At 47.0% G+C, this 22,750-nt stretch overlaps 1 long non-coding RNA gene and 1 pseudogene across 1 annotated transcript; both read right to left on the bottom strand.

The window, feature by feature from the left end:
- Window positions 1-1,101: 1,101 nt before the first annotated feature.
- Window positions 1,102-2,387, bottom strand: LOC119525209 (annotated as a pseudogene).
- A 535-nt stretch (window positions 2,388-2,922) lies between these two features.
- LOC119525241 lies at window positions 2,923-22,074 on the bottom strand. Its single transcript, XR_005214947.1, has 3 exons — window positions 22,025-22,074; window positions 3,533-3,659; window positions 2,923-2,977 (listed from the first exon to the last, which is right to left on the bottom strand). It is a non-coding gene; the product is annotated as an uncharacterized LOC119525241 (long non-coding RNA).
- Between the last annotated feature and the right edge of the window lie 676 nt (window positions 22,075-22,750).

The following is a 22,750-nucleotide window of genomic DNA, read 5'->3' as shown; positions in this document are numbered from 1 at the left end:
CATGGTACAATCAGGAACAGTGCTACAAACAGCATTAAAAGAACAAGATATTCACTATACAAATTGGACTTTATGCAAATAAGTTATGAACTAGAGAAGAGGGGGGTCACAGAATCAGAAAGTATCACTAACCATGACAGTCTGAGGCAATGGCCTAGTGGACATGTTAGGCTTGCAGGAAGATACAGACTGTGAATGTCTGACCATGGAAATTTATCCATGATAGGGAAGCATGTAGAGATGTCTGGAGGAAGACTACACCTCTCAGGAAATGAAGGTCAAGCAGTTGTGTTGCTTTGAGGATACTCTTGATTAGTGGGACCAGAAATTGATAATATGAGCTGGAAGCTGGTGTCCACAAAGCCCATATGAATCTGTCTCTTTCTACGGTGGCTCGAAAAACTGAGTGATGGTTTTTTCACTTTCGCCTTCCAAATCTCATGCAAGTTACCAACTGGTGAATTGTAACATGGAACCATAAAGAGAAGGCATTTGAGAAATGCAGTTGCCAGCCGTACCCATGCTGATGTAACATGGTCCGACACAACCACCTGTGGATTTCATCATCCCATCATAGGTCTCTCTTCTTAATCAAATGCCTATTGTCCAATACCCACCCAGAGACAAAGACAAAATGCAAACTGCAAAAGATGAGAATAACTTGCATTGTATTACTCTTTTGAAGAACTCTGCTTATAAAATTCTGCCAACAGTTTAGTAGCAAGGAAAATGGAATACGTCTCCTCTGGCCAAAATAAAGGGGGGAGAGGAGAGGTCTTTCAGTAAAAATGGTGAACTATATATAATGGATAAGTGACATCAATCATCTGCCACATTAAAACAGTTAAGAAAAACTGCAGAACTACCCAAGTTTCATTGTTCAAGTGATCCCTTATAAAAACTTTAAACTATATTAAAAATTTATCATATTAAATGTGCATTTCAAATCACCCATGGGCCAACAAACTTCAAAACAGAATGAATTTTTTTATTAAATGAAATAAAAGGAAAAAACACTATTTATTACTATAGCTGAAACAGTATTTCCAGAATTATTTCTCACCTAAACATTTAATTGCAAAAAGGAAGAACTGGGGCCCACTTTAAGGATGAGGCACAAAGACAATACCAAATTTATAACTTTTGTAAAATTTCTCTCCTGGTGTAAATTTTCCAGAGCCTTATTTATGAGTGAACATGAGGCTTTCCCACATTACTTACATTCCTTTCTAGTGGGTGCGTTCCCATGATTTCACAGGGATGTCTTGCAACTGGAGGCTTTCATATAGTCCTTATATTTGTACGGTTTCTATCCAGTGTGTAATCTCACACAGTTTCAAAAGGATGAGGGCTAAATGACGGCTTTCCCACATTGCTTACATTTATGCGGTTTCTCTCCAGTGTGCATTCTTACGTGTTTTGTTTGTTTTTTGGAAGGATGAGGACCAACTGAAGGCATTCCCACATTGCTTACATTCATACGGTTTCTCTCCAGTGTGAGTTCTCACATGACCTTGAAAGGATCTGGGAGAATTGGAAGCTTTCGCACATTTTACCCATTTATAGAGTTTCTCTGCAGTGTGCATCCTCATGTTCTTGAAAGGTTGTGGGCCAACTGAAGGCTTTTCCACATTGCCTACATTCATAGGGCTTTTCTTTAACATGAGTCCTTTCATGTCTTTAAAAGGCTTGGGGATAACTGAAGGTTTTTCCACAGTTTACATATGTAGCATTTCTCTCCCTTGTGTGTTATCAAGTGTCTTTATAATGTTGAGGTATAAATGAAGTCTTTCCCACATGCCTCACATCTATGTGGTCTCTTTCCCATAAGAGTTTTCAGAAATCTAGTAAGACTTGAGAACTCAATGAAGGCTTTCCCACAATGCTTACATTTGTAGGTGTTATCTGCACTGTGAATTCTTACATGCTGAGTGAGAAATAGGGATAAGCAAAGGTTTTATCACAGAATTTACATTCACAGTGTTTCTCTCCCAAGTTTTGCCACGTGTCTTCAACAGGCTGAGGGATAAACAAAGCATTTCCCACATTCATTACATTTATGACTTCTCTTCCATGCGAGTTCTTTGAAGGCTCTCCCATGTTGCTTGCATTCATAGGTCTTCCCTGAATTATGAGTCCTTATAGTTGGAATGAGGGAATAGGAACAAGGGAAGCTTTTCCCACATAATTTACATTCACAGGATTTCTTTCCACTGTGAGTCAGGTATGAGGAACAACTGCAGGCATGCTCACAGTTTTTGTCTAGTTTGAGATCTGATGTGCCTCTTAAGGGATGAATAATGCAGGAAGACTCCACTGCATTCATGTGGTTTTACTACAGTGTTCTCATACAGCTTAAGAGTTTGGAATCAGTTAGTTACCTTCATAACTTTCACAGAGTCTCTCCTCAATATAATTTTTGTTGAAGTTAAGAAACACATTATTACTGACTTTTTTTTTTTTAAATTGAGTTTTACTGAGATATATTCATATAACATTCAGTCATCCATGGTGTACAATCAGCTGTTCACAGAACCATCATACAGCTGTGCATTCATCACCCTATTACTGCTTTTATATGAATTACATTTCTAATTACATTTCAGTGAAAGGACAAGTTCTCTGCCCTATCTGAATTGTCTGAAAGTGGATTCAGTGAATAAACTGAGGGTTCAGCCATATGCATTATTAAATCATCTTTTCTTATATATAAACATCATAGGTTTCCCTATGATTGTGTCTAACTAAAATATGTTTCCAACACTCCTATATCTAAGTCCCATTCAAAAAAAATTACTTTTTGTTAGAATTCAGTGAATAAACAAATTTGGAACTAGGCTTATGTTTTTGTTTTTACTTCATGACATGCTAAGGTTCTGTCCTGGGATACTGTTTTCTCTTGTGAGTGTGACTCACCTCAGATGTCTTTCCTGGTCTTTGTAATGATCTTCAATGATACCGTCTTCCCATTTTTTTCCTAAAAGGTAGGCCCAGGAACACTTGTGAACTCTGCCATTTTCTGTTCCTTGTATATTTTTTGCTTATATATATCCTGCTGAGAAACTGACCTATTGGTTTTAAATTGAGTCTTAACATCTGGAACAAAACCAAGTTAACAAATCTTCTGAGGAAGAGGGCAACTGTGAGGAAATAAGGATGCTGAGGAGTTAGGAGTTAGCTGTTTTTGGACTTCATTGATAAAAGGCTGGTCAAAATAGTGGGCAATTTAATAAACATAGTAAAACTTCCACAGGTTCAAACAACAAACCTTTCTGCTCTGAAATGAACCATAACTTCTATACCCAGAATAATGACACTATAAGGAACCTGTAAGTCTCTTCATCAAGACAGAAGGAAAAACGTAGTTTAATACACAGATTTTTCATTGTCAGAGAGAAACTCTTAGGATTAACTAGGTCCATGACAGCTCTGACCAATGTATTCCCTTTCCACATTTGAAATTTTGGAATGATGCTGAGCAAGAAATGCTCATTCTCTAAATAACTAAGTGAAGGAATGATGTCATCCATACCAACTGAAGCCAGCATCCTGCAGATTTCCAGCATCACATGCATGTTGAGATTCCTCTAAGCAGAATCCAGCAAAGTGCATTCCTCCAGGGTGAAGTCCACAGCCACATCCTCAAAGACCACTGAGTCCTAAAATACCCAATATATGTGTGCAGAATGATGGATGAGAATGACAGCATGGGAACTGTACTCAATCACAGAAGTTAAGACAAGTTCAGTCACCTGACATCTACCCTACCTCTTACTTTCTTCTGTCCATACTCGCTTCCTCATAGATTTCGCAGCATCTCTTCATTTTTGTTCTGACAGCCTGTTTTAGTTCTATCAGAACTATCTAGAGACAAATGCAATAAATACCTCCATTTGAAGATGTTAACATGTACAGTAAATGTTTAACTCAGCAGCCCTGAGTTGTCCACAGCTGTCTTCAGGATTGGCCCTTGACTAGCTGTGAGAAAACCTCTAAGCCTCTGGAATATCTTATTCAGTAAGAATGTCTTCATAGACCTTGGGCCTTGGGTCACACCTGAGAGTTTATTCTGACGAGTCATTTATGGCAAATGCCTGTTCTGCTTGACTGGGGCCTCTGTCATGCCGTGTCAGTTTGATCTCTTAAGGGATTGGACACCGAGGAGGTAAGGTCAGTTACATGGATGCCCCAGGCCCATGTGACTGAACCCCAGCAGAAATCCTGCTTTGGTGGGCATCCCTGATTGGCAGTACTTCCATACATGTTGTCAAACATGATTACTGGGAGAATTAAGCATAATCCATGATTTCACAGGCGAGTATGACTGGAAGCTTGCACCTGCGGTCGGGGTTACTGCTTCTGGGGGGAGTGGCGGCCGGTAGCTGAGCCCTCAGCTCTCGGGGCTGCTTAAAGGGTACCGGCGGCGGGGGCTCTTTCCCGGAGGCGAGGGGGAGGCGGAGGACTTGGCCGGGTCCTCGGCGGGAGGCGTGCAAGGTGTGGAGGGCGGCGATAAGGACAAGACACTCTTCATCCAGTAGGAGTATGCGCCAAAGAGGCTTTATTCAGGGGTGATCACAGGTTATATAGGCTGGTAAGAAGGGTAGGGCTGGAGAAGAGGTGAAGTAGCCTTAAATGGCAATACTGAAGGAAGAGGGGCTAGGATTGGTTCTGAGAGGACGCAGGAGCCGTTGCAGCGGGCGGGGGTTGTTCTGGCCACGGTGCATGCGCGCTGGCGGTGGCAGGAGTGGCCTTGGCACAAGGGAGTGTGTGGGCAAGATAAGGAAGTGAGGAAAGGGCGGTTGGGAGAAAGGCGGTTTCCTCCGGCAAGCCTCCCCTGCCCGTGACATTTTGGGTGAGGAAAAGGGAGCTGCCCTGACCTCGCTCCTCAGGCTCGGGGGGGCTGCAGAGGGCACTAACGCCCGTACCTACTACCCTCCCCAGGGGGTGATATCAGGTCCCCTGGCCCAGGCCTGGCAAGCCGAGGTACAAGCTCAGCTACCCGCAATTCCCCTTTCTTTTCTAATTAGAGGAAGAGGCTTTACTGGAGAGGCCCGCTAAGGGTGAGGGAAGGGGGAGGTCAGGGAAGGGAAAAAGGGGTTGACGGTGGCTCGGTGAGGCTGGAGCTCAGTGTTGGTGTGGTGCCCGGGCGCTTGACAATGGCTTCGCTGCAGCGGGCTGGGCGAAGGTGAGGGGTTTAAAGTTCAGGGGCTCAGAGAAGCTGGAACTCGAGGCGAGAGCGATGTTTAGGTGATTGAGAAGGGCCTCGCGGTCGGCGGGTTGACCGGTGGCGTTGAGGTCGCGGAGGGTTGGCTGTCATCTTGGAGTGGGGGGCGTCAGAGGTGGCGAGTCGCTGATACTGGATTTGCACGAACGAGGAAAAAATGGCATCCGTTTGTTTCCTTACAAGCTGGACAATTTTGCGGATGAGGCAGGGTCCTAAGATGAGAGCTAGAATAATTATTAATAGGGGGCCAAGAAAAGGAAGGATATATGGGAGGATGGGAGTGAAAAAACTGGACCAATAACTGGTGGCTTCACGATCTCTTTTACGCTTTTCCAGTCCTTCTCGGACCCTTTTCAGGCTGTCCTCGACGAGACCTGTGGAATTGGCATATACACAGCACTCTTCTCCTAGGGCGGCGCAGAGGCCTCCCTCTTTGAGGAGGAGAAGGTCAAGACCTCGGCGGTTTTGGAGCACTACCTCAGAGAGGGAATTGACAGAATTTTTTAGATGGTAAATAGCGTTTTGTAAGTGATGAATGTCTTCGTCAACAGCCGCCCTGAGGTGAGTTAGGGCGGAGTCTTGACTGGCTAGTGCAGCGATTCCGGTGCCAGTGCCGGCAAGACCTAGGAGGGAGGCAATTGTGAGGACGGTGATGGGCTCTCGCTTTTGCAGAAGGACAGGAGCTGCAGTTTTTTCCAGACGGAGGAAGAAGTCTTCTTCGCTGTGGTATAAGACCCTAGGGATAAGGACAATTAGGAGGCAAGTTTCTTTATATTCACTGATGATATTCGTGCTGAGACAGGGGGTAAGTCCTGTAGAGGAGCAGAGCCATTGGGAGGAGTTATGAGGAATGAGAAATTTTGCCGAGCTGCTGGGAGATGAGTAGCTGGCACAGGCAGTGAGGTCGGGAGAGTTACTGGAGCGAGGGCGGACGCACTTTCCCGTATAGGAGACTGAATGAAAGGTCAGGGGGACGGCAGAGGTATTCCAATTGCATTCCAAGGGGCTGTTTTCTGTGCTTTCTGAAAAGGAGAGGTTGGAGGCAACGGGCTCGTACAGTGAGGAAGAGGTGGAGAGGCAGAGCCAGCAGGAGGAGGTAAAATTGGGGTTGGAGGAGTTCACTGAGGCAAAGGCGGCTTGGATGAGGCTGAGGAGGGGAGAGGAATAACGAGAAGGGGGCAGAGGAAGCTGGGGTGGTGGTGTTTGAGATGTAGTTGAAGTGCGTTTAGTCGGAGCTAAGGTGCGGCTGGAGAGCTGTGGAAAAAGGGGGTTAATGACTTTATTGGGACCAATGTTAAAGGGCTTTTTTATAACAGTATTTTTCTTTGGTTGGTTTAAAGCCTCCTTTCTTAGGAATATAAGGGTTCCCCGATCGAACCCCGATAGCCAAATTCGGAAGCCCCAAGTTTTACCCAAGAGCCAAGACGTATCGGCAGGGTTTTGTATAGTGAGCATTAGTCTTTTAGGACAAAGGTACCTGTTGAAATAGCGATAGCCTGAATTTTGGCAAGTATACGGGATTACTGCGAGGTTTAGAAATTTGTCAGGGACAGAAGGTTTCCAGCCAGTGGCTAATGTTTCACACCCCCAGTACGGGCAGTAATAGTCCTTTGGGGATTTACAATATGATTTTCCAGGATTTGAAGCTGGACACATATAATAATCCTGAATATTTAGGCTGCCTGGATAACCAGGAGGTTTTGGATTAGGAGGGACAAACAGATCAATGGCATAAAAGACGAAGGAGGGAGATCCCGCTGTGGTGTTGGAAAAAATTATTGTGGAGTCTTTCCAACGCGCAAGGGTCCACTTCCAAGGCTGGTGGGGATCGCCCTGGGTAGAAGAGGCAAGAACTAACATGACCATTAGAAGGGAGGTTATGCTTGGGTGAGTGTTGAGAGGGTGTATGACATTGGTTTTTGCCTGTTTATAGAGGCGTATAATTTCTCTAATTTCTCGCCGCTGCTGCGCTCTGCTCGGACTGGGGTCCAGGCCCAGGTGTACTGTTGTCATCTGGTGCACCAGGCTGCGGAGACGACGGCATTCCCGTCTCGTTGGACGCGTGGTTGCTGGTGGCGGGCCGGATTGCCCTTCCTGGGATCCATATTGGTTGTGCTGCATCATCTGGAAAAACACAAGCAAACCTGCGCCCCTGGGCGAGAAGTGGGGAGGGACCTTTCCAGGTATTATTCTCCGGGTCCTTCCAGTAAACCATCGGGGCCTGGGTGGGCCTATACGAGGGCCCCCAATGTTTATGTAGGGGCGAAAGCCCTTCCTTATTGAATGTGAGTAGATTAAGGTGAATAAGGGCTGCTATAACAAGGTCCCCTGGAGTTGCCTGGGGGAGCATTGCCCTCTCTTTTTCAATTTGTGTTTTTAAGCGGCGATGGACTGCTTCCACAATGGCTTGCCCCTGTGGATTATAGGGGATGCCAAAATGATGGGTGATGTTATATAACTGAAGAAAAGCTGCAAAAGAGGCACTGCGATAGGCAGGCCCATTGTCCGTTTTTAGGTCCCAGGGGACTCCCATGAAGAGAATTCCCTGTCTCAGGGCCTTGATACAGTGTTTGGCCGTTTCCCCGGCGAGGGGGACCGCATAACACATGGCCGAGAAGGTGTCAATCATTACATGTACATACTTGAGGCGCCCAAAGGACGGAACGTGAGTTACATCCATTTGCCATCTAGAATTTGGTTTTAAGCCTCGTGGGTTGACTCCTTGAGGTTGTAAGGGGCCCAGTGGCGCAAAGGGCGCACAAGTTGTACAATTGCGGACAAGATGTTTACAGGTATCTAAGGGGAGGCCACATAGATGATGTAACGACGTAGCCGAAAAGTGAAACCTGGAATGCAATAACTTGGCCTGGTTAACAGCATCCCCCGGAGGGGCTGCCGTGTGGGTTAGCATAGCTTGGGTATGTTGAGTTGAGACCGCTTGGTCTACTATACTATTGCCATTAGCCAGGGGCCCCGGAAGGCCTGAGTGACTACGAATGTGGCTAATGAACCAAGGATTCTGTCGATGCTCCAGGATGCTTCTGAGGTTAGAAAGTGCTTTATCAATGGCCGAGTTTCCGGGGAAAAAGGTGGAAAACGCGAGGACTCGGCAGACCTGATACGTGTAGAGGCTGTCTGTGAAAATGTTTACTGGGTGGTTGCAGTGGGCGTTTAGTGCGTATGACACTGCCAGAATTTCTCCCACTTGGACCGAATGAAGGTTGACATAACTGAATAGGCGGGGTTCTGGATGGTCCTGCGAATAAGAGAGGAAGGCGAAACGGGTTTTGGAGGCGTCAGTAAAGACGGTATTGGCACCCGGGATGGGTGCAGAGGAGGGGAAAGGATGGAAGGGGCTGCGGAAGGGAAGCTTGGCGAGTCCCTGTAACAGCCGATGGCTAGGATAGTGACAGCTGAATTCCCCCTGAAATCCTTCTAAAAGGATTTGCATGTCCGGGTTGTCACGTATAAGCAGGCGGGTTTGGCCTGTGTCTAGGGGCCAAACAATTTTTTCTGGCGGCTCTCCGAATACATGAACGGCCAAGGTAACTAGATCTGAAGCTAGGCTGATCCAGAGCCGCACTGCAGGGCAAATCTTCCTAAGTCGACTTTTAGCGGGATGCGCCCAAAGTAGAGGGCCTTCCTGCCACAGGCAGCCCATAGGTGTGCCGGGCGTAGGGAGTATGAGTGCTATAAGATTGCCCTCTTTAGTGCTGAACCTGTTGAGACAGCAGGCAGCAAGTGCCTTGTTAAATGCGGCAATGGCTTCCTTTGCCTCCTGGGTAAGCTTAATGCGCCGGGAGATTGCTAGCGGCGGGGCTTCAGGGACACTTAGCAGCATAAAGAGTGGTTGTAGCTGTGCTGTGGTGATCGGCAACGCAGAGCGGAGCCAATTGATCTGACCGCAGAGCTGTTGAAGCTCAGTGATAGTGACCCGGTCCGGTATGTCCAGCTGGGGAGCGGACGGAGCAATGGTTTTATCAATACTAAATCCTAAGAAGGCTAATGGTGGCACAATTTGAACTTTATTGGGTTGAATCGTAAGGCCGAGGTCAGCTAAATTAGTGGTGAGGTCTTTAAGGAGTAGAGGAAGTGCCTCGGCGTCCTCAGAGGCCACCAAGATGTCATCCATGTAATGGATGAGCATGGCCCGCTTTCGCAGGGGGGCCACTGCGTGATTAACATACATTTGGCAGATGGCCGGACTGTTACGCATCCCTTGAGGGAGGACTTTCCATTGGTACCTGCTAGCCGCGCCCGCGTGATTGGGGACGGGGACTGTAAAGGCAAAGCGCGGGCGGTCTCGCTCATGTAGCGGGATGGAAAAGAAACAGTCTTTGATGTCAATGGTGGCTACATGATAATGGGCCGGGATGGCCACCGGATGGGGGAGGCCAGGCTGTGGGGAACCCATAGGAAGAATATGCTTATTGATTTCCCGCAGATCATTGAGGAGCCTAAATTTCCCTGTGGCCTTTTTATGAATAACAAACACTGGCGAATTATAAGGACTAGTAGAAGGCTCTATGTGGCCAGCGTCCAACTGTTCCTGGACAAGGGCTTGGAGTGCTACTAATTTATGCGTGGGAAGGGGCCACTGCTCCACCCATATAGGTTCCTCGGTATCCCACTGCAGAGGAACAGGCGTTGGAGGTGTTAAACGAGCAGTGGCGCACATTATTGGGGGGGCTGCGCGGTAAGCACTGCCCCAAAAGCGGCAAGGATATCACGGCCCCATAAAATTTGGTCTATGGTGTGCAGAAATAACGGGCGGAAGGTGCCTGAGTGGCCCTCTTCATCTTCCCACTTAATGGGTCTCATGGCCTGAAGAGAAGTAGAGGTACCGGTGGCTCCCACTACCGAGGGACCATCAAGAACCATGCACATGGCGGCATACTGAGCGGGCATGCAAGAGACTTCTGCCCCTGAATCGAGCGTGCCTGTGTACCATTGCCCCTCTATTCTTAACTTACGAGTAGGTTTTTCTGGAGTGATGGGGACTGTCCAGAGAAGCGTTTTATTGTCGGAGCATTGATTAGTTTTATTGGAACCGGCCGGCATGCTGCCTCTTAGGGGCGGGGCTGAGGCTTGCCCCGCTTGGAGTTTAAAGCTTGCTTAGTGCTCTGGTGTTGACTACCGCCAGGGCACCAGGGATAGCAGAATTTTTTTAAATCTTTCTCGTTAAGGTCTCTGTGGCTGCTTTTGCAATCGCGCGCCCAGTGATAACCACGTTGGCAGCGCGGACATGGAGTGGGAGGGGGGCGCCCATTGCGTTGCATGGGAGGCGGGCGTTTGACCTCCGTATTGGGGCACTCCCGGGCAAAATGACCGCTCTGCCCGCACTTAAAGCAACCGGTGGTGGCGGCTAAGGCGGCAGTGACAGCACCAGAGACAGCCTGGGCTAGGGACGCGGCAGCTGGGTCAAAGGCGCTGCAGGCGAGAACCCAGTCATTAAGTGTTTTTTCCCGCAAGGGGAGAATGGCTTGCTTACAGGGGGGGTTAGCCCCTTCTAGAATGAGTTCCCGGGTGAGAGCTAGCTGGGCTTGGGGGTTGGTAACTTTTCTAGCACAGGCTTCTTCAACCCTGGAAACGAAGGTGGCGAAAGGTTCGTTTGGCTCCTGGAGGAGCTTGGTAAAGTTGTCAGGTCGACGGGCAGAGCAGTTGGCAAACGCGCGTAAGGCGATGCCTCTGAGGACAGTCCAGAAGGCAGCAGGGGCATTAATATAAGCAGACGCATTTAGAAACGCTCCAGTGCCCAAATAGGCTTCGGGGGGATGATAGACTCCAATGGCTGCGTCTTGCTCACTTTGCTTAGCTGCTTCTGCCTGGAAGTGAGCACGCCAGTCAACAAACTGACCGGGGTTAAAAATTGAACGGGCAAGCGAGGCCCAGTCTTGGGGGAGGCAATAGTTCATGGCGAGATCCTGCAGTATTTGGGAAGCATATGGGCTACCTAACCCGTCCTCCTTGACGGCCCTGCGAAGCTGCTTGATAGTATCTAAGTCAATGGGATACCAGTCGTACGGTTTCTGTGGGGTGGGGATAGGGTTAAGAGGAAAGCAGCGAAAAGCACGAGAGAAAGGAGGACGCGCTTGCAGAGGGCCTGGTGCGGGAGTGGGGGTAGGGGGAGCGTTGCCCCAAGGATTGCCTTGAGGTGCAGAAGGCAGCCAGGGGTTGTTAGCCGGTGGGGTGGGAGGAGCGGCGGCAGCTGCCGGTAGCGGCTCCGAGGGGGAGCTCGCCGGAGGGGGAGGCGGGAGTGGGAGGCCCCAAGCGTCGCAAGATGGCGGCGCGGTAGGCGTGGCTAAGACACAAGATGGTGGATCAGCCCCGCCCTGTGAAAGGGTGGGGTTCAAGGCACAAGATGGCGGACTAGCTCCGCCCTGTGGAAGGGCGGGGTAAAGCGTATGCGGTTTCCGGCCCAGCTTAGGGCTGACGTCATCGCCGGAGCACTTCCTCCCCTCGATGGAAGAAGAAGGAGGAAGTTCGCCATCTTGGCGTGGCGCAGTGTTATTTTGCTTTTTGGGAGTTACCTCGAGCGCGTTGTTAATCTGCTCGACTAAGGACTCCGTGTCCGAGTCATGATTTGAATTAGTATCGCTATCTGAATCTGTTGGCTGGGTTGCTAGGGCCTCTTTGGATTTAACGGGGCCTCGATCAGGGGGGAGGGAGCCTTGAAGGCAGGAGCGGATGGTTATCAGGGTGGGGAGCAAGCCGGGAGGGAAGCGCTTGCTCTCATGTTCCATGGCGTTGGTGACTCGATCAATAAGACGATCATAAGTAACAGGGTCCCAAAGATGGCAAGTGGTGAGCCATGGGTTAAAGGGCAGCAGGAGGTCCCAGTATATCTGCAGCTGCCGGACAGACACTTTACAGCGATGCGTGTCTAGGAGACCTGCTAGAGCACGAACTTGAGGTGCCTGGCATGTAGATAGACGATTACCCATAGCTGAGGGGAGAGGAGGGGGAGTTGTTTACCGAGCAGAGAGAATGAGATAAACCGTGGCTGCGAGGCCGAAGGAGACGGCGAGAGCGGAAAGCAGTGCCCTTTGGCAACGGGAGCAGTCAGGGGGGGCGGTTGCAAAGAGACACACGGCGCCAAATGAGGAAATAAAGATACAAAGAATTACAGCAAAGTAATGGAGGGGAAGAGGGAGAGCGTTAGGAGGAACGGGGGTCATAGAAGTGCGCATACAAGAGGACGAAGAGAGCGTGGGGGAAGGGAGGAGCGGCTTCGGAGCAGTGAACCTCACACGGCTCCGGAAGCGGCGAAGGAGAGGCGGCCCTTACCTTGCAGGCGAGGAAACGGGAAGCTGGAGAGGCGTCCGGGCGAGCGGGCGACCTGCCGAACTGTTGTGTGGAGACGTCCCTCACACAGGGCACCAGTTGCGGTCGGGGTTACTGCTTCTGGGGGGAGGGGCGGCCGGTAGCTGAGCCCTCAGCTCTCGGGGCTGCTTAAAGGGTACCGGCGGCGGGGGCTCTTTCCCGGAGGCGAGGGGGAGGCGGAGGACTTGGCCGGGTCCTCGGCGGGAGGCGTGCAAGGTGTGGAGGGCGGCGATAAGGACAAGACACTCTTCATCCAGTAGGAGTATGCGCCAAAGAGGCTTTATTCAGGGGTGATCACAGGTTATATAGGCTGGTAAGAAGGGTAGGGCTGGAGAAGAGGTGAAGTAGCCTTAAATGGCAATACTGAAGGAAGAGGGGCTAGGATTGGTTCTGAGAGGACGCAGGAGCCGTTGCAGCGGGCGGGGGTTGTTCTGGCCACGGTGCATGCGCGCTGGCGGTGGCAGGAGTGGCCTTGGCACAAGGGAGTGTGTGGGCAAGATAAGGAAGTGAGGAAAGGGCGGTTGGGAGAAAGGCGGTTTCCTCCGGCAAGCCTCCCCTGCCCGTGACATTTTGGGTGAGGAAAAGGGAGCTGCCCTGACCTCGCTCCTCAGGCTCGGGGGGGCTGCAGAGGGCACTAACGCCCGTACCTACTACCCTCCCCAGGGGGTGATATCAGGTCCCCTGGCCCAGGCCTGGCAAGCCGAGGTACAAGCTCAGCTACCCGCATGCACCCAGTTTCTACTGAACTCTGCCTTATGAAGCTTTTTTCTTTAGTTGTTTTGATGTGTATTCCTTCACTGTAATAAATCATATTCCTGAGTGATAGCATTTCTGATTTCTGCAAGTCCTTTTAGTGAAACATTCAACCCAAGGGTGGTCGTGGGGACCCCTGACACAGAGGCACATGGCTAAATCTAGATGCAGTTTTAATGAGTAAAAATACATCCGGGTACTAAGAGCTTTTTGTTCTAGTCTCTGCACCAAAAATGAAAGGTCGAGACCTATGGGAACCCACCGTGGAACAAGAGCTGGCCGGCCACAGTGTCCTGAAGTACTTGAGCTGACAGGTCCAGTGGGCTGAGCGAAAATATCTTTTTGGAGAAGTACTAACTTTAACTTCTTTGTGTAATATAGATCACTGACTCAGTTTTCACTCTTTCTCTCTGTCCCATTTCACAGAGACAGAAGTTATTAGAAGTCAAAGCTCAGGCAAGGTGAAGAAGACATGAGAATACGAACATCCCACCATCCCTGCATTCATGAACTTTGGTGCTGCTGGCCAGCAATTTTAAGTATGCACACACGCCATGCACATGATATGATGCCAGAACAGCTTTTTTCACCAAGACCACAAGATTACTCTGGGCCTTGTTGACTTTGAGGAAGAGGTTGAGAGTCTCAATTTGCAGATAAGTTCACTGAAGTCTAAAACAGTAAAACTGCTCATGACTGAAAAATGCATAGGTGTCCTGCAGTGCTTTCCTACAGAAGAACATATGCTTCTCTTTCTGAAATCCCAGGAGGAGGTGATTCTCCACAAGCCACCCGAGAGGCTTACATGAGCAGGCAACAGGCTGCACGCACGCTGGGGGGGACACAGGGGTCACTCTCTTTCACTGTATTGAACTGAAAACTGCCACTGAGACTGTTCCGTCTGCTGCTGTGAATAAAGCGCAAAATCGCCCCACTCCACACACTCCTGAACAGCTCGTGGCTTTCCGTGGTTTGATGGGTTATTACAGACCATTTATACCCATTTGGGGTGGATAAAAGACACAGCAAATAAACCACATTCAGGCTGTGCTCAGCTGAGCACTCTGATAAAATGGAAAGCTTATCTGCTGCAACACAGCATCTTCACCAACAGCCCCTTAAGTGCAGACATGCATGATACTCTAGGACCAGTTTCCTATGTGGAACACCCTTCTGGCCTGGAAGGGTTCAGTGCATTGGAAAATAAGCACAGATTTTATCAGTTGTCAACAGCATCTCTTTGTGGGCTTATTTCTGTATGGAGGGCATCCCTAATGTTCTGCTGTCTTTTATCTTTCAATGTCTGTCCCATGGTCAACGTAGTCTGCTGCGTGGGGGTGGACTGTGAGGACCCAGGGCCCAGGACCCGCCCCCACCTCCATTACTGAGATACACACAGCTGCCTACACAACCAGGCAACAGGCTCTTCCCCCTGGGGGGAGGCAGTAAAACTTCCCTCCCCTCATCACTGTTAGTAACCAAATCTCGGGAGACCTTGTTGTAACCAAATCTTGCGAGATCCTGTTGCAAACAAATCTCATGAGAAACTATTGTGACACCTTTGTAAACCTCCCCCCAGCACTCCTCACTCTCTGAGGAATGGCAGAACACTGACTTCACTCGACCAACCCACCATCAGGAAAGATCATCTCCTGTTTTCTAAGTCCCTTATACTCATGGGTAATTCATGCCAGGCATGGTCTTTGGTCGTGGGGCTAATCTGGGTTGGAACAGGCTGCACTCTCAAATTCTCTTATTTCCATGCCTCCTGTTGGGTACATGGGCATGACAGCCCAAGCCCTGACCACAGAAGTCACTGAGCTGCATGCTTCCCCTAAATCCTGTTCTCAGAAAAACTACTGCCAACCCACTGACTTCCATGTGTAGGGGTCACAGAAAACACTGCTGTGCTGAGATTCTCATGCTAGAATTTATGGGTTTGGTAGAGTAAGAACAGAACAGGAATGCCACTGTTCGTTGGTGCAGGTATGAAATCAGATGCATGGATCAGCCTCAGTTACTCTTGGCACATCTTGTGCGTGTTGCTGTCTCATAACAAAGCGCCATTACTTAGTTTGAATCTATCCAATACTCTAATGCTTTGCAATATTAATAAGAAAATGAGCATCCACATTGTGTGAAAGACCATGCAAATAATTTTCTACACATTCGCTCATATATCTCTTCTAATAACTCTGCAGAGAAGACATTATTACAACCAGTTCAGAGCAGAGAAATCATACAAACGGAATTAAAATCATGACCCAGTTAGAATATAGGTCGGTTTCTCTTCAGACCCTATCACATATACCTTACACTTCTGTTGTTACGATGACTGGTATTTCCCAACGTGCTGAGATCAGCTAGATTCTGGCTGAGCATGAAGAAGAGAAGACAAAGGAAACATCCTCTTCCATTCAGACATCCTTATGCCTTGACCTGGAAAAGCCCTATGTCTTGAAGAAGACAGGCTCCTGCATTTAGGACAATTTGTTTAGATTATAAGTCCACAGGACTTAGTACAAACAGGCATAGGGCTACAAGACTGAATAAAACAGAAAATTTCTGAACCACATGGATCTTAATTTTTGGAGAAAAATAATAAATTAACAAATTAAACATAACTGCCATGGGAAAATGTAGCACAAGAAGGGTTGAGGAGGGATATACAAACAAATACACACACACACATACACACGCATATATATCCATCTACATACAGTAAATTTCATTATCCATGATAGTTACATCTATAGTTCCTACAAACACTGAATAATTAAATACCAAACCAACCTCATATACCCTCAGCTGGGAATCTTTCACCAGCTGAGTGAAAGACTGACTACAAAAGTGCTGTGGGCATTTTTAGCATGTAAGCCAATTTACAAATGCAGAATCCATGACAATGAGAATCGACTGTATGTTTGCACATGTACACACACTATTTTTGTTTACTCTGCACTGCCATCATTTTCATATATTATGTGTATATATCATGTTATGTACATAAATATACATATATTTATACATAACACCCATATATGAATATAACTGCAGGGCAGAGTAAAGGAAAACAGTGAAATAATATTTTGATAAATGATACATAAATTGGCTAAGTATACGTATATACACATAACTGTGTAATTGTACATATACATATATTTAACTATATAACTACATTGTTATTTAACTATATATGTGTGTGTACATAGATGGATATGGATATAGATCTAGTTGTAATTTCAACTCCAAATAATTAGGACCGCTTTGTCATGACTTTTCAAAATGTCAGAACAAATTTCACATTCTCTTTGACGTCATCAATCCCAACTTGGAGGTACTGGAATAACAAGCACTGGAATAAAAAATAATAACAAAAACCGGGCTCAGGAGACTCCTGAATCACAGGGAACCAGCGAGCCTCACATGTAGCCCAGGTCGGCAAACTCAGCTGAGCTCATAAAAGAAAAGGTCAGTATCAGTGGACTAAATGGCCAATCAGAATCTAATCCTTCCCAGAAACCCTTACACGAAAATACTATCTAATGGAAGAATTTCAGAATAGTCCTCTCTCAGATCAGGAATAAGACAAGGTACCAGAAGAGACCCAATTTAATTGGATTTTGACAGATGCAGTGTAACATTAAAAGAAATGAAAGAAATAGGGACAAAATGAGTTCCAGGTGGGGACATCAGCCAGCACTTGGTCCTAAGCAGGGTGGGCTTTGGCTATCTCCGGCACAGGCAGAAGCCTATGTGAGTGGGGCAGGATGAGACAGAAGTCACAGCAGAGGGGAGTGGAGAGTGGTGGGGTGTAGGCCCATCACCCTGTGGGAACTAGCCAGCCACTGTAAGGATTTTGGCCTTGATTCTGCATGACTGGAGAATGACGTCAAGCTCTTCAGTGGGGAGTGCTGTAATCATGTAGCTCTGAAGATCCATCATTTGTACTGAAATAGACTGCAAGGGGCAGATGTAGAAGTTGGGAGCCCTGTGAGGAGACTAAAGCTATCATCAGGTGTGGAGGTGGTCACGGCTGGTATGTAGGGCTTGCATCCTGGTTATAACTAGAAGTAAGATCTACAGAATTTCCTGAGCATTCAAGGTGGGTCAAGACAGAAGAAGAGGCAGCATCAAAAAGAATAAAATACTTAAGTATAAAGTTAACAAACGAATTACTACACTTATGCTCTGAAAGTACAAAACACTGTTGAAAGAGATTAAAGAAATTTAAATAAATGGAAAAACATCCCACATTCATGGTTTGGAAGACTTAATGTTGTTAAGATGGCAATACTCCCCAAATTGATGAACACATTCAACACAATCCCTATCAAAATTCCAGCTGACTTATATTTGTAGAAATTGACAAGCTGATTCTAAAATTCATATGGAATTGCAAGGGGCCCAAAACAGTCAAAACAATCTTGAAAAAGAACAAAGTTGGAGGACTCACATTTCCCAAATTTAAAACTTACTACAAAGAATTGATAATAGAAAGTGTAATACCGGGAATAAAAAAGGATAAGGAATAAATCAGTGGAACAGAATTGAAAGTCCAAAATTAAACCATGTGTTTCCAGTCAGTTGATTTTCCGCAAGTGTGCAAAGACCATTCAACGGGGAAAGAACAGTCCTCTCAAAAAGTGGTGGTGGGATAACTGGTATCCACAAGCAAATGAATGAAGTTGGACCTTTATCACATACCGTATACAAATATTAACTCAAAATAGATCAAATAATTAATTTTAAGGAGCTAAAACTACAAAACTCTTAGGAAAAAAGTTGGGGTAAATCTTAATGACATCGTATTTGACAAAAGAGTCTTAGAAGTGACAGCCAAGGAATAAAAACGATCATTCAGACTTCATCAAAATTTTAAAATATTGTGCTTCAAAGGACACCCCCATCAAGGAAGTGAAAAGAAAACCCAGAATGGGAGAAAATATTTCTGTATCATGTATCTGACAAAGGACTTGTATCTAGAATATATGCAGAATTCTTACAAGACAATAATAAAGACACAGAACCCAATTAGCAATAGGCAAAAAAAAAGTCTGAATAGACATTTATCTAAGGAAGAAATAAAAATGGCCAGTAAGCACATGTAAAGAGTCTCAACATCAGTAGTCTTCAGGGAAATGCAAATCAAAACCAGGATACCACTTCACACCCATTAGGATGGCTAGAATCCAAAAAATGAAACATAAGTGTTAGTGAGGATGGGGAGAAACTGGAACCCTCATATATTGCTAGTTGGAATGTAAAGTGTTGCAGCACACACTGTGTAAGTTAGGCAGCTCCTCAAAAAGTTACCTGGCCTAAATTCTCCATGGTTATAGTGCCCATTAGCTTAAAATATCCCATAGTGGGCACGGACCCTCTGGCGCAACAAGTTTTTGTTTTTGTTTTGTTTTTTAAAGAAATCAAAATGCAAATGAAATAAAGGTGAAGACATGACTGTTGAAAAACTACTAAAGAAAAATGCTCAACCTCAGTGGTAACCAGTAAAAAGAAATACATAATCAGAAAGAGATGCTGTTTCACATAGTAGATGGACAAAAATTGATGTGAGATATTTCCAGCAGTTAGTAATGATGGGGAATAAGCAAACCTCTATGCACAGCTGGTGGGCAGGTTCCCTCACCCACACCATCAGCATTTCCTTTACACTTATCCATCGTCTACACCACCACAATTTTTTAATGCCTTATTATCAAGATATATTCACATACCATACAATCACCGAACTGTACAGTTGTTCACAGTATCATCATATAGTTGTGCATTCATCCACAATTTTTGAACATTTTCATTACTCCAAAAAATAAGAATGAAAATAAAAGCAAAAAAGAACACCCAAAACATCTCATATCCCCCCCCCCATTATTCATTTACTTTTTCTCCCCATTTTTCTACTCATCCATCCATACACTGGATAAAGGGAGTGTGATCCACAGGGTTTTCACAATCACACAGTCACCCCTTGTAAGGTACATTGTTACACAATTGTCTTCAAGAGTCAAGGCTACCGGGTTGGAGTTTGATAGTTTCAGGTATTTACTTCTAGCTATTCCAATGATTAAACCCTAAAAAGGGTTATCTACATATACATAAGAATGCCCACCAGAGTGACCTCTCGACTCCATTTGAAATCTCTCAGCCACTGAAACTTTATTTTGTTTCATTTCTCTTCCCCCTTTTGGTCCAGAAGGCCTTCTCAATCCTACAATGCCAGGTCCAGGCTCATTCCAGGGATCGTGTCCCGTGTTGCCAGGGAGACTCAGATCCCTGGGAGTCATGTCCCATGTAGGGGGGAGGGCAGCGAGTTTGTTGCCAAGAGTTGGTTTAGAGAGACAGGCCACATCTGAGCAACAAAAGAGGTTTTCTGAGGTTGACTCTTAGACACAATTATAAACTCTCCTTTACAGTAAGAAGCTTCATAAAGGCAAGCCCCAAGATCAAGGGCTCAGCCTACTAAACTGGTAGTCCCAGATGCTTGCAAGAATATCAAGAATTCCCCAGGTGGGGAAATTTAATATTACCACATTTTCCCCAAGTCCCTCAAGGGGGCTCCCACAATTTTTTTGAAAGTGTAGACATTTAAGATACATTTGCATATGGAAATAAAAAGCACGAATGTCTATAGGAGCCTGGTTGACAAGATAGAAGCATGAACTTGAAACAAAGCAAGCGCCATAAACACTGGAATGGGTAAGTTAATTGGGTGACCCATAGCCTTAAACACCAGAATTTGTGAAATACACTGAGGCAAAGAAACCACAGAAAAACCTTTCAGTATGATAATAATGGTTTATTAACAGTAATATTCATTTATTCAAAGTTAAAAACGGGCAAAACTCAACAAAAACACTTCTTGGCTATATATAACAGATGGTAAAGGTATAATGAATAAAAAAGGAATCAGGGCAGTGTCACCTCTGGGGGCAGGAGGGACATATGACCAGGGAGGTCATAGAGGAGACTCTACCAATTGCCCAAGGCCTGTTTTATCTGGATGGTGAGTCCATGGTGGTTTATATTATTATTATTAAAACTTAACATAAATATTTTATTTCCTGAATTCTCTTGGCTTCCTCAGCTTATCACTCAACCCACTCATATTTGCAACCAAGAAAATAAAACTCTTACATACTCAGTGAAAATTAATGGGATAAAATTCTTAAATGCTTGGGTAAACTGGAGTTATATGGCAGCAATACTCTACAAAGGAAACAAAAGGAAGAAAAGGAAACATTTGAACCAGTTCAGATAAGCAACCTGTTTCACCCACACTTCACAAGGAAACCTGCAGTCAGGAGGCTGAACACATTCCCGAGCTTGGGGAACGCTCTCACTGCTGAGACAGAGCCCCAAGTTGGTGCACTCCTAGGTAATGAGTGCAAAAGGAGCCAAGGGTTTAACATCTGGGAGATCCACACATCCTCCTTTCCCCAGAAACTCTCCCTCCTTCTGGGGACTCAATTCCCACCAAGGATGAAACTAAAATTAGTTTAAGGTTCTGATCCAAATAAATTCTCAGATTCATAAACTTCCTCCAGCAGACAAAACCAAGGAGTCCTTCTCCTAAGTCTGACTTCCACAGACTTTGTCCATTTGCACAAATTACACTCTAACAATTCTGGGGATGCTTCAATCAAACAAATGTCCAATAAGAGCCCCAAGATATCCACAACGGCAATCTTAGAAAGGATACAAAACACTCCCAAGCATGTGGATTTCCCCTTTCAAGGCTCTGTAGCTTCTTGCAGTATAAATGGCTACATCCTTCTACGTTCTGGGCTGCTAGAACCACCCCACAGTGGCAGGCTCCCCAAAAAGACGCCCTGAAATTTAAGTGACATCCTGACCATGCTCAACTTTGGGCCCAGCTTGGACTCACTGGCCCCAGTTCTCTCCAAATGACACATCTTCATCCTATCACTGATCATTTAATGAGACAAGGACTCTCAACCCAATGTTTGAAAAGGATCCACCAGAATCACTACCCTGTGTTGAAGTATAAAATATGAGAAGGAAATTCTAAGGCACGTCTTATGACTTTAAAAAACTGGTAAAAACATACCCCTTTCCAGAAAGATATCATGACAAAATATTTCTGTAAATTAAACAATCAGAAATGAACATTTCTCAACTTTACAGATCACACTTGACACCTATATCTATATATTATATATTTATCTCCGACTCCCAGGAGTAACAGGAAAATGGAACAAAATCGTACTGTCACAAACTCTGCACTCTGCATACACGAGAGTAACAGCTATTTTTATGAATATTAATAATCCGACTCTTCCTCCACCTCACTTTAATGTATGCAACTGCGTGCTTTTTCCTGCAATTCTAATGGACGGGGAAACATTCCTGGGACACTATTTTCCAGCAGCATCTCAGGATAAACCCCGGAATAAAGGGGTCGGCGCCAGAAATGAAAGAACAGACCTAAGAAACATATTCTTACTAAAAAGAACAGAAGTCAGGAAGGGCCCGTTGTTTCACACCGACTGAAACGCGCCCCGAGCAGGAGAAGCAGCGTCAGCGCCGACCCGGACAGGGACACGGCGTCAGGCTGCGGGGCGCTCCCCAACACTGGACACCCCCACAATGCCCTCCCAGCCGCGGCCGCCAGGGGCCCTGCGCCGGCCTCCCCGTCTCTCCCCCTACCCACCGCAGGGGTCGAAGACCCCGGCCCCGAACACTCACCTCCTCCATCCTCCGGGGGTCTCCGCGGCGTCCTCCCAGCAGCCCCCGCGGTTCACGTACAGGAGACGTCGACGAGGGCGTGGGGCACGCGCTCGCGCCGCAGCCGGAAGCCGCGGGACGTTCACACGTTGGCGCCACGGCGCCCCCGGCGCGGCTGATTGGACACTGCGCCAGGCACCGCCCCCGACGCCCATGAATGGTTAGTACGCCCAGCACTGCCCCCGGATAGTGCTCCCGGCACCGCCCCTGATCGTCCCTGATTGGATAGTGCCTACCCTAGCGCCCACGATTGGACAGCATACCCAGCACCGCCCATGGGGCCCATGATGGACGTCACTCACGACAATCCCCGCCCTGGGGCCTGAGTGACGGCGTGGCGGGCGCCCACGTGGCTGCGCGGGTGTCCCTGCAGGGCGTCCGCCTCCTGCACGCGGGGAGCGGCCCCCGGGCCGGAAGGGCGGGAGGCCTGATCCTCCAGGGCCGGGGTCCGCTCACCCCGCTTAGGGACCGACCCTCGACAGGCGGCAGCGCTGGGGTCTCCCCGTCTCCCCCGCCCCACATCCGGGTCTTTAGATCAGGAACCCCGCGGACTCCCCAGCACTGGCGCCTGCGGGAAGGGGGAACCCCCAGAGAGAAACGTTCCCTAAAATTCTCAGGGAGACTTTCTACACGGGAAGGAATTGTGTTAGGGGAGATTTTAAATGTGCTCCTTAAAAAGTGTGTCTT

Source organism: Choloepus didactylus (genome assembly GCF_015220235.1).
Source record: "Choloepus didactylus isolate mChoDid1 chromosome 25 unlocalized genomic scaffold, mChoDid1.pri SUPER_25_unloc1, whole genome shotgun sequence".
Lineage (NCBI taxonomy): Eukaryota > Metazoa > Chordata > Mammalia > Pilosa > Megalonychidae > Choloepus > Choloepus didactylus.
This window is presented reverse-complemented; position numbering and strand designations above follow the sequence as displayed.